Source organism: Castor canadensis, chromosome 14 (genome assembly GCF_047511655.1).
Source record: "Castor canadensis chromosome 14, mCasCan1.hap1v2, whole genome shotgun sequence".
Lineage (NCBI taxonomy): Eukaryota > Metazoa > Chordata > Mammalia > Rodentia > Castoridae > Castor > Castor canadensis.
In genome coordinates, this window is record NC_133399.1 from 18,488,523 (window position 1) to 18,499,559 (window position 11,037).

Here is an 11,037-nt window from a genome sequence, read left to right on the forward strand (position 1 = left end):
GTCAAGTCATGAGAACTTAATTGTAGCAACAAATTCATCTCAATTATGTAGATGTCACTAAATATTTTTATGTTACTTTAAAAATCATAAATTATATAATTATGGGGAAATCTTCATTTGGTCTCTAAGGTTCTGTATCTAATTTTATAGTGGAAACTTCTGAGGCCACCATTTCCACTTATTGGTGTATCATTCCTGTAATATCACTGCCTTACCTGTCCTTCCCAATATGTGCATATCAGCATATTAGGATGTATTATGGCAGGTGCTTGGGTTATAATTTCATATTAGGAGTACTGTTCTAGTTTGGCTCAGTTTATACAGACACTAACATAGTCATGAGAGAAATAGCTCCCTTGAGGTACCTGTTCCACGTTCTTTTCCAGGCAGATATTTTAATACTTGAGATAATACTTTCCACATTTATGCTAGCTCACATGAATTGAACAATGATGAAGGTTTCATCAAGATATTCCCATGCATGCATATGATATCCATTGATCCTGGCCATTCCCTCCATTTCTGTCTTATCTTCATGCTCCTATGCCCTCTTTTTTATTTCTCTTGCATTTTTTATTGGGTTTCAATGTGACCTTTTCTTGAATACTTACAATGTACTTTGATTATTTTTTACAACTCTCACTTTCCAGTGGCTTCCCCTTCCAAAACTCCCATTGTTATTTTCATGTCAATTTTTTCGTTAGATGTAGCTCTTGAATACCAGAGAAAATATGCAATGCTTGCCTTTCTGATCCTGTCTTACTTTACTTAACATGATGATCTACAGTTTCATGTGACCACCCCGTGTGTGTGTGTGTGTGTGTGTGTGTGTTTGTCTATGTATGTGTGTCTGTGTTTGCTTGTCTATGTGCATTTGTGTGTTTATCACATTTTGTTTATTGAGTCATCCTTGGTGGATACCACCAGTATCCTTGGTGATTCCATAACATGACTATTTTGAGAAGAGCTGTAATAAACATGGGTGTAACTCATTGCTATTTTGTGCTGACTTGCATTCCTTTAATCATGTGCCAAAGAGTGGTACAACAAGATCATATGGTAGTTCTGAGATAATAAATATGTATGATGAATACATTTCTGGCTCTTATGTTTAAGTCACTCTGGTAGGAGGCAGGTTGAAATGGATATAAAATATTAACCTTAGTAAACCTTGACATGTGGTCAGTTCTATAAATGATTTTATTTTTGATGAATATATTCTCATTTTACACATTAATTTGTGTATTTTCCCCATGCACACACATTGCACTGATGAAATCTGGGCTCTCCACATTTAGCCTCTACTCATCCACTTCTCACAACTTCTACTAATCACTTTCATACAGTATAGGTGCATCAGCTGAATACAGTCATATAAAATGAAGTTATGATAAATAACACATGGTCCTTGTCTTTCTGAATCTGGCTTATTTAAATAACAATATGTCCTCTGTACCTTGCAGGTTGACACAAATGATAGACTTCCATTTTTCTTCATAATTCAGTAATATTTCGTTGCATACATGCACCATGTTTTCTTTTCCATTCTTCCTGTGATGGGCATTAAGCTGGATTACAGACCTCAGCAATCAAGAAAATTGCCATAATAGGCATGGTTGGGCAGGTGTCTCATTGTTCTTCTGAATTAATTTCCTTCTTACAAGTGGTTATCATCCTGAATGAGAACTTGCTGGGTTGTTTTTTCTCAGTGTTTTATTGTGAAAGATGAAGAAAGGGCACATAGATCATTCTTTATTATTTCTTACTCCTGAGTATTAGCCCAACCTTTTTCAAACTAAACATATAAATTTAAACATTATAAAAGTATTAATTAAATCTATTAGAGCAAGGTTTTTTTACAGAATTCAGATTTTGACAGTTTTGCTTTCCTTTTCCTTACAATTCCTTTTCTCTTTCTCCAACATAATTTTATGCTATCTTGGACATAGTTTGCTCAAAATTTCCCTCAAATATTTTGTCCAAATCAGATCCAGTATATAAAAAGAATGAATTCCAGAAATAAATTAAAAAACATCATGAGGTCATACTGCAGATCAGAAGCTGTCTCCATCCTACCCATAGAATTGGAGTTTGGGTAACAAACAAGAGACTACTTATGGAAATGCCAAAAAAGGGAAGTCCACAGAAGAGCACAAAAATTCAGCAAATCAAAAAGATGACAGACTGAATCAAGAAACAAGTTGCAGATGCAGATCAGACTCTAACCCCAGGTCCCCTTGGTGGAGAGGAAGCTGGAGCCTCCACCTCAATGTGTGCAAGGCAGTAACTGTGCCAGACTGGCAGATCTAGATTTGGGACATTAACTGCACATCTCCCAACCCCTAACTCCAGTGCATAGACAACAGGACAGTATTTTCCCTGTGTGAAAAGCCAGTTTTAGACAAGACAAACCGTCATTCCCCACACCTCAGAGAGCTGTGGCAAGGTACCATCTGGAGATAGGATGTTCAGGTGGTGTCAAGATCCTAGGGGGTTCCTGAACACAACGAGCAATTAATCTTCCGTACGTCTTGAGACGTAGCCACAGAGAGGTTTTGACTTGCAGCAAACTGAGACAATAAGTGGAGTTGGCCAGAGAATTATCCACCTTGCCTAAATGCTTGTTGAAAATTAAAAACAAAGGACCTAGACTTTGCTAGCAGAGTACTGAGATATCTGATCTCTTTGTAGTAGGTGAGGATTTGAGATGAGCAATTTAGGAAACGTCAGCAACCATACCCCAGAGACTTCTGGAAATCCCAAGCCACAGTGTCCATATAGGAGTCTGCCACCAGAGGCAAATTTAGTGAGGGAGATGGTGGGTTGTTTCTTTTTTTTGGTGGGGGAGGACTTGGGTTGGGTTGTTTCCTTGTATTCTTCTTCCCTTCTTCAATTTGTTTTCACTTACCTGTTTCTTCCTTTTTCTTTTATGTAGTTTTTCTTCTCTTTTTTGCTTTGGTTTCTATTCTTGTAATTTGTTCTTTTCTTTTCTGTTCTATACTTAATTCCAAACCATTCTCTATTTCCTTGTTATAAATATATAGAGCTTTCTGATAGTACTATCTCCTTTACCTACCACGGGTCCCACAGCTCTCTTTTCCCTGTAGCTAACCACCATAACACTACATTTCCAAACCTTACGCTTTTTAACCCATGTTGAATCCCAAATCATATCCCTACAAACTAGAGTTTTGCTCCCATACATCATTAGTTGGAGTGTGCTAATTTTTGTTTACTCATTTGAATACTTTATTTACTGCTGAATTGTTAACCTTGTTTTAGCAGTATATTATCTGTTACCCAAAGAAGAAAAAGTAAACTTGAGATGTCTGAATCACAGCTATCCTTATCTCAACTAGCAAAATCCCTTGGTCCTTCCTATTATTGCTTATACTCTCTCTTCAAAATTAGAGATAAGGGCAAAATTGATTCTGCCTTGTTGTGAGGGGGTTGTGGGGAGAGAGGGAGGGAATGGTGGGCAGTGAAGAAGGGGATGGGGGGAACGGGGGAGAAATCACACAAACATTGTATGCACATACGAATAAAAGAAAAAAAACTCATTTGTGTGGAAGAAATGTAGATGGGAAAACCTCAAAAAGCCTACACTTGACCCTAATCGTGGACCATGGCCTTGGGACTCAGTCATAGAACTATAATGTGACCTCACAATCCAACCTCTGGAATATATCCAAAGTGCATGAAATTTATATCTCAAAGACACACCTGCATGTTCATTGCACATTATTAAAAACAGACATGCTATGAAATCATGTGGAATCCACTCATGAATCATGGATGGAAAATGTGGATATACATACAAAGAAATAAAATTTGTCAATAAAACTGAGGCATTTTTTTCATTAGGTCTAGCGTGTATGTCACTGGAGGTCATTGTGTAAAGTGAATAAGGGAGACAGAGAAAGACAAATATCACATGATCTCACTTATATGTGGAGTATAAAACAGTTACTTTCATAGCAATAAGGTTAGAAGAATGGTTACCAGGTACTCAGATGCTCATGGCCAGGGAATGGTAGATGATCAAAGAATGTTATTAAAGTTAAATGGAATTTTACATAATTTCAAGAGATCTACTGTATAATCTAGTGAGTATAGTTACTAACAAATTGTATTCTGTAAAATAATGAGTTGATATGGTTTTCCTCCCAAAATGTAATCACATAAGCTAATGAATCTGTTAATCAGGTAATTTTTTCATTCTACAAAGTAAATTCTTCATAACATTATTCTGCACATCAGTAATAAATGGAATTTTATCTGTCAATTAAAGTAAAAAGAGTGGGTCCCTAACTGCTAACGACAGCCTCAATAACATTTGGGAAGCAGAGACAAATGCATAGTGTCTGAGCCATCTAAACATGGCAAATCACAATCTATATTTGACCAAGATCCCTAAGTGACCCAATTCACACTGAATAGAAGTTCTTATGTCTGGTAGTGCTTCTCAATGTCCACGATGGTGACATTTGTGGAGAATAGCTCTGTACATCTTACAAAATTGAGCATTGCTGGCTTCAGCCCACTAAGAACACCACCATCTCTCCACTTGTACCACCATGTTCTCTGCAGACATTGTCAAGTTTCTTCTGGGTGCCTGGTTCCCTTGGTGGAAGACCACGGACCTAGAGCATGAGAACTGGGGACATCCTAGTGTAGATCCGAACAAAGCTTCTCCTTTTTTGTTCATAAATGGTGGATCACTGAGCCTCTCCCAGACCGATTTCTGTTCTGCGAATGAGAAGTGGGGACATGCTGAAGGAGGTCATAAAAACTCATCCTAACTCTTTAATAACTATGTGCAGATCACTGAACATCTCAGCCTCATTTCAGTTTTTCTACAAAACAAAAACAATTAAAAAAGAAGCATGAATTATTTTTATTTTTATTTTATTGTGGAATTACCAGACATTAATCATACAAATGTATTTCATTGTGTTAAATTCATACATGTGGACATTGTACCTTGAACAAGTTCTCTCCCTGCTTTACATTCCAACTACATGTCTCTTTCTCTTCACCCCACTCTCTTCTTGAAGTTGAAAATGAATAACTAATATGATTCATAGCATATAATGGATGTATGTAAAAATTAAAACAGACAACACTTCTCAGATTCAAATTTGAGTCCAGGATGAATAACAGTATTTAAATTTGTCACTTGTATTTCTCAAATATTCAATATATGTGAACATGAATGACAATTACTGAATTGTATTCCAATTACAAATCTTCCATTTGGTTTATAAAAAGCATCAAAAAGCCAAAGTCTGTGACAATGTCCCATGGTTTTATAACAAATAAACTCAGCTTTCTTCCTTGAAAAGGAGGGAATAAGAATTTCCTGAAACATTCCTATTTCACAGCTCACAGAATGAGCTGTGGTCATTCTGTAAGTAGGTGCTTTGTAATTCCAAGGAATGTAGAAAAGTTAGGTGCTTTGGAATTTGGTGAGAATTGGAAGGAAGGATTGTGCAGAAGCTCTGAGGATGTTAGATGTCAGGAGGTCAAGAGACAATAAATACCGAATTCACCTAATTTTTAACCTTGTTTCTTAGGAACATGGTAGGATCAGAAAAATTTTCCTATTTCCTCAGGCCAATATCTCATAAGTAAATCAAATGTTCACAGGTTGGATTAACAAGAGGAAATGTTAGATAGCTGATAGAGAGCTATAATAAACATACCTCCTGATGGTGTCCCTCAGAGGGTACTATCTTATGTTGGACAGCATAAGATGGTTAAGCATAAGTCCAAAGCCTAGTTAAGGGACCGATGCTTCATCTCTCCCACTGTCCTGTAAGGCAGACCTTCAGTCTCCATCATCCACCATCCAGGAGGGAATCCAAACTTCCACATAGTGAACTTCTCAAAAACCCCATCCAGGAGAGACTGAGATTTGGTAGGTACTGAAAAAAGATGGCAATGGTAGAGAAGAATGAAATAAATGCACATATTGAATAGCCACCACAGGGTGAATCATATTAAGAAAGAGCATAGACTACAATGACAGGCACGGGATTTTGTTATTGGAGTCAGATTTCCTGGAATCACATATTCCTAACGTGGAATAATCTCTTCAAGATGCTGTTTAACTCATTTTGCTAGTATTTTGTTGAGTATTTTCAATACAAACCATCAAGGATGATGATCTGTAATTTTATTTTCTACAAGAGTTTTTGACTCTAGTAGTCCAAATTGTGACTCTTATTATACAGATGTCTGAATGCACAACAAAAAATAACATAAATAAGGATCGGTCTGGTCTATACGATGCTTTTGAAATCGAATGCATGAGATTTCTAAGGTAAGCAGACTCACAGATGCATGGGATGCAATACTGGAGACAGTGGAGTGGAGGAGGGCAAAATGCAATGTGGTTTATTCATGAGTTCAAACTTACTGTTGCTTAAACTGATTAATTTCTAAACACACGCTATTCAGCATAAGACTAATGATAACACTAACAATATAATATTGTGCACTTCAAAATTTACTGTGAGGATAAATCTCATGTTGAGTTAATATTCCAGACAAAAACAATACAACACAATATCGAGAAAGGAACATGAGCTGCTGGGTGTGTTTATAAAACTGATTGTGGTGATCGTGTCACTGGGGCTTGCATGTGTCTAAACATCAATGATTTTAAACATTATGTGTGTGCAGTTATTCATATATCAATTATACTTTATGAGTCTGCTTTAAAAAAAAGTCCAGGGACAGCACAGGAATGGAGGATTATCTGCACCCTGAAAATATTTAAATTTCTCCAGCAGCAGGGAGACCTTCCTCCACATTCTCAGGAAAGTACTCTCCTTCACTTCCCTCTGGCTCGTTCTGGTCACTACCATTGCTTTGTTCTCAGTTTTGATGTGTGAAACATGACCTACCTACAGGCCTTTTCATTGTGAATTCTTCCTACCATACACAAACTTCTTCAGTTATACTTGTGGACCCAATCTCATTTTCCTGAAGTCGCAGTTCAAATTTCCTATTGTTTAAATGTCTTGTGAGAAACCCATAAGAATATCACCTACATTAATTTCCTTTTTAACTGCACATCTTATCTACACAACTACTACCATATGATATTTTATATAATATTCTTTCTTTTCACCAATACATAAAAACTAAACATAGTTATGGGATGTTTGAATAAATGTATACATTCGGCCATATTCAAATCACTCTTTCTCCTGAAGGATGTATGATTTCTTTAAGACCAATACAAAAGTGTTTTCTATCTCTGATAGTTTGATAACCACCTGCTATAATTTTACACTTACTCCTTGATTATATCACAGAAACTTTATATTTTAGCCATCATTAATTCTTTTCCTAAGCAGTGCAAACAGCTACATAAGTTAGAAGTCCATTTACATACCTCAAGCCCACAGAAAATACTCTATAACTTTAGAGGGGCTGCCACAATGGCTCAAAGTACTGTATGTAATGGAAGTATGAAATCTTCCATGTTTCTAAATAAAATATTATCTTTTTTATGAATGCTGCCATGAAAGCTGGAAGGGTGGCAAGAAAACAATATCAAAGTCTCCATTATGTACCACATTTAGGCTCAGCAATACATTTAATTTTCATAATCAAGACATGACATTCAAGGAACTTGAGATCCTTCTCAGTCTTGCAATTCGGGGTCATGAGTTTTCTCGCATAAACATCCATGTTCTTTTATGAAATTTTATCTCCAGGTATTCTTTTAAGTAGAGTCATATTAAATAAGCTTTAATAAAAGAGTCATGGTGCTTGTTATCTTTAAATATAAAAGCAAATGGCAAAAGTAAGAAGTACTGTATTATCATAATTGCACTCAGGTTTATTACATTTCATTGATGTGAGGTTTAGTTATTGGTGCAGAGCAAATACCTTAAAAGAAAGTCATTTAATTCAGTGCCTTTATTATCAATGTCAGTATATATGGGATGTACCTTTGAGCTCAGCTGGTCCAGTTCTGCATCTGCAGTCAGCTGATGGTCAGCCCAATGGGTTTTGCTGATATTGGCAAAGCTTCCTATAGTATTGGGGACTCAGCTGATGTTGGCTCTTCTAGGGAGGCTTTTGAGGGAACAGTGGTTTCTCCACTGCTCTTCACATATTTTCTGCAGTTCCATCTGTCTATCTTGGATTTGTCATGTGGTTGTGGCAGGATTCCAACATACAGTGGAAGAAATTTCCCAAGAGGCCACTTCAGGGACACTACCAATCCCAATATATTTTTTGTCAAAGCAAATTAAAACCCTAACTCCACCTCAAGACATGGAGCATCCAAATACCTCTTCAGCAGCAGAATAATCTTACAGAAGAGACTCAGATGGTGGGACAGGCCTCTCTCAATAAACATGGGGGATAATTTCTAGAAACTTCATGGACACCAAAGGCTCCTTTGTATCTTGAAATCAGCTGAGACAACAGACACACGGTGAATCTGCATGACAGTGTACCAATAAAACTATTTACAAAATATAGGTCATAGGCCAGATTTAGCCACACACACGATTTTTTCATTTTATTTCTCATTATTAAGGTGAGTTTGTCCATCTTGAATGTTCTGATTATGAGGATTGAAGAGAAGCAGATGGCCTGGGAAAATACCAGATTCAGAGAAGAAAGAGCATGAAATCACGTACAAAGATAAGACGAGGACATGTACAAGTATCCTTTTCAGTGTCAGAGGTGTTGCATGACCACCAAGTCTTCACCTATGTAGAAAAATGAAAATAAAAATCTTCTTCTTTGGGCTCCTAGAGCATTTTTGTGGGTTTGTCTGAGTTATTTTCCTGTAGAAAGTTGATCATGTGAACTTCCACTGGAGTGAAAAAAAATAATTGAATGGCAAGGTCCACCTAAATATGTAGCCTTGTTATTTATTTTCAAATCTGTCAGGTTTTCTTTTTTGTTATTTCATATTTTCATAGCACATATTAATTGTACAAATCAGCTTAATTTCTATATTTCTGTAACTGCATATAATGCATTTTTTTCATTTTTCTTTTATTATTCATATGTGCATATAAGGATTGGTTCATTTCTCCCCACTGCCCCCACCCCCTCCCTTACCACCCACTCCGCCCCCTCCCTCTCCCCACCCTCAATACCCAGCAGAAACTATTTTGACCTTATTTCTAATTTTGTTGTAGAGAGAGTATAAGCAATAATAGGAAGGAACAAGGGGATTTGCTGGTTGAGATAAGGATAGCTATACAGGGCATTGACTCACATTGATTTCCTGTGCGTGGGTGTTACCTTCTAGGTTAATTCTTTTTGATCTCACCTTTTCTCTAGTACCTGTTCCCCTTTTCCTATTGGCCTCAGTAGCTTTAAGGTATCTGCTTTGGTTTCTCTGCGTTAAGGGCAACAAATGCTAGCTAGTTTTTTAGGTGTCTTACCTATCCTCACCCCTCCCTTGTGTGCTCTCGCTTTCATCATGTGCTCATAGTCCAATCCCCTTGTTGTGTTTGCCCTTGATCTAATGTCCCCATATGAGGGAGAACATACGATTTTTGGTTTGTTGAGCCAGGCTAACCTCACTCAGAATGATGTTCTTCAATTCCATCCATTTACCAGCGAATGATAACATTTCGTTCTTCTTCATGGCTGCATAAAATTCCATTGTGTATAGATAGCACATTTTCTTAATCCATTCGTCAGTGCTGGGGCATCTTGGCTGTTTCCATAACTTGGCTATTGTGAATAGTGCCGCAATAAACATGGATGTGCAGGTGCCTCTGGAGTAACAGTCTTTTGGGTATATCCCCAAGAGTGGTATTGCTGGATCAAATGGTAGATCGATGTCCAGCTTTTTAAGTAGCCTCCAGATTTTTTTCCAGAGTGGTTGTACTAGTCTACATTCCCACCAACAGTGTAAGAGGGTTCCTTTTTCCCCGCATCCTCGCCAACACCTGTTGTTGGTGGTGTTGCTGATGATGGCTATTCTAACAGGGGTGAGGTGGAATCTTAGCGTGGTTTTAATTTGCATTTCCTTTATTGCTAGAGATGGTGAGCACATATAATGCATTTTGATGAGCTCCCCACTTCTACATCTTCATAAAATATATAATAAAATCATGTGAAATGCTGGTTCCCCACTATCCTGTGAAACACCACAACATTTCCTTTATTCTATATTTTGGTATCCATTAGTCAATATTACTCTGTTACTCCTCCCTTCCATCTTTTCCAAATTCAGGTAATGGCATTCCAAGATTCTTATTTTAACTTCTACATAGGAGGCAGGACATGTACTATTTTTCCTATGTCTACCTCATTTCACAAAAAATACAGTTACATGTATTTTGCATCCAATAACAAGATATTATTGCTATTTATGAATTAATAATATTCCAATGGGTATATATTCCCCATTTTCTTTATCCACCCATTCATGGATGTGAACTGAACTTGAATCTGTATATTGGAATAAGAATGGGATTATAGTTGCAGACACAGATATGATACAATTCTGAATTGTGCACATGGATGAAATATAGCTCTGAATTTCTAGGGACCTATATGATGTACGAGTCAAAAAATCAATTGGTTGGATCAAAAGATAGAGAAACAAATAAAAATGGAAATGCTTTCACTTATCATTTATGTAATCCCAGAACACATCTATATGAGTTAATTAAACAAGGCAATATTTCCAAAGAAGGCCCACTAGGATCAGTTCTGAAAAATATGTTAAATATGTATGATGTAATTTATTTGAAAATCTTAAAACCAATCACTGTTGTAGATAGCTGAAAAAATTTTGGATTGTAGTCTACAAATTTACAGTAGCTGGCTAAAAATTAAAAGTGCAATCCAATACATAGTTTTAGGAAGAATAGCTAGGGCAAGAAAAATGCTAAATAAAAGCCAAATTATGACTTGCTTTAACATATATGTAAACAGAAGTAGTGAAAGCATCTAAAACAGTCAGCCAGGCTATCTGCTGCTTGGTTTCATGCACATTTCTACTCATAGTTGTCCTGCCATGGTCACATCACTGAGAGGCAC